At 39.6% G+C, this 1,926-nt stretch overlaps 1 non-coding gene across 1 annotated transcript; it reads right to left on the bottom strand.

Moving 5' to 3' along the window:
• Positions 1-1,408: 1,408 nt before the first annotated feature.
• LOC128775120 (U6 spliceosomal RNA) lies at positions 1,409-1,515 on the bottom strand. Its single transcript, XR_008419772.1, has one exon. It is a non-coding gene; the product is annotated as a U6 spliceosomal RNA (small nuclear RNA).
• Positions 1,516-1,926: the final 411 nt, after the last annotated feature.

Here is a 1,926-nt window from a genome sequence, read left to right as displayed (position 1 = left end):
CAGAGACACAGTTCAACACATAGTAGCATCTTCATTGACTTCTTGTGGGTCTTCTCTCCAGTTATAAAATAAGATGAACAGAGCCCGCTCTCCCTCTTGCTTAGGTTAAAATGAAATTTATAGACGAAACAATTTTCTGTCATTAAAATTTCTTGACGGAGGCAGTCTGATAAACTTATTACTGTTTGGCTAAGCTTGTTCCCAATTTCTCCTAAGCGTTCCCATAAGAAAAGATCCATGTGAAATATGTGGAGATTAAACCACACACTCCCGCACAGCCAATGGATTAAAGAATAAATCAAAAGAGAAATTTGAAAATATCTTGCAACAAATAAAAACAGGAGCACGACATCTCAGACCTGATGAGATGTAGTAAAACCAGTTCTAAGAGGGAAGCGTATAGTGATAAACACCTACATTAAGAAAAAAGAGGGCACCTGGGTGGCTCACTCAGTTAAGCGTCTGATTCCAGCTCAGGTCACGATCTCGCAGTTTGTGGGTTCGAGCCCCGCATCGGGCTCTGTGCTGACAGCACGGAGCCTCGAGCCTGCTTCGGATTCTGTGTCTCCCTCTGTCTGCCCCTCCCCTGCTCGTGCTCTGTCTCTCTGTCTCTCTATCTCTCTGTCTCTCTTTCTCTCTCTCTCAAAAATAAAGATAATTTTTTTTTTAAAAATGAAAGAGAAAAAAGAGAGATCTCAAAAAAACAACCTAACTTGACCATCAAGGAACGAGTAAAAGACAAATAACTTAAGCCCAAAGTTAGCAGAAGGAAGGAAATAACAAAGATCAGAGTGGAAATTAATGACACAGAGATTAGAGGTTAGAAAGACAATGGAAAAGATCAATGAAACCAAAAATTTGCTTGCTGAAAAGATAAAGTTGACAAACCTTCAGTTAAACTAAGACAAAAGAGAGAAGACTTATAAAATAAAAAATGAAAGTTACAACTGATAACACAGAAATGCTAAGGAACAACTAAGCAACAACTATGAGCAAGTATATGCCATGCCAATAAATTAGACGACCTAGAATGAGTAGGTAAATTCTTGAAAACACATACCCTACCAAGACTAAATTATGAAGAAATAGAAAGTCTGAACAAACCAATAACAAGTACAGATATTAAATCAAAAACTGATTGGACAGGGGCACCTGGGTGTCTCAGTCAGTTAAGCATCCAACTCTTGATTTTGGCTCAGGTCATGATTTCATGGCTATGAGATCAAGCCCTGTGTCAGGCTCGGTGCTGGGCATGGAGACTGCTTAAGATTCTCTCTCTCCCTCTGCCCCTTCCCCACTTCCTCTCTCTCTCTCTCTCTCTCTATCTCTTTCTCTCTCTCTCTTTCTCTCTCCTTCTCTCAACAATTAATAAATAAACATTAGAAAAACACTTCGTAAAAATATTTTTTTTTATATGGAACGCTTCACGAATTTGCGTGTCATCCTTGCGCAGGGGCCATGCTAATCTTCTCTGTATCGTTCCAATTTTAGTATATGTGCTGCCGAAGCGAGCACCGTAAAAATATTTTAAAAATGTGATAGATACAGATAGGAAAATCATGATAGATAGATAGATAGATAGATAGATATAAATATGCACAAAATGGAATATCACTCAGCCTTAAAAAAGAAGGAAATCCTGTCATTTGTGATAATATGGACGAAACTGGAGGGCATTGTGCTAAACAAAATAAGCCAGACAGAGAAAGACAAAGACTGCACGTATCACCTATATGTGGAATTTTAAAACAAACAAACAAACAAACAAACAAAGTCAAACTCATAGAAATAAAGAATAGAGGGGCGCCCAGGTGGCTTAGTCAGTGAAGCGTCTGACTTTGGCTCAGGTCATAATCTTACAGTTCGTGGGTTCGAGCCCCGCGTCAGGCTCTGTGCTGACCGCTCAGAGCCTGGAGCCTGCTTCTG

This window comes from Panthera pardus, unplaced genomic scaffold (assembly GCF_024362965.1).
Source record: "Panthera pardus isolate Hobbes unplaced genomic scaffold, ASM2436296v1 HiC_scaffold_6, whole genome shotgun sequence".
In the NCBI taxonomy this organism is placed as follows: Eukaryota; Metazoa; Chordata; class Mammalia; order Carnivora; family Felidae; genus Panthera; species Panthera pardus.
The sequence above is the reverse complement of the archived record's forward strand: the minus strand, read 5'-3'. Positions and strand labels throughout refer to the sequence as shown.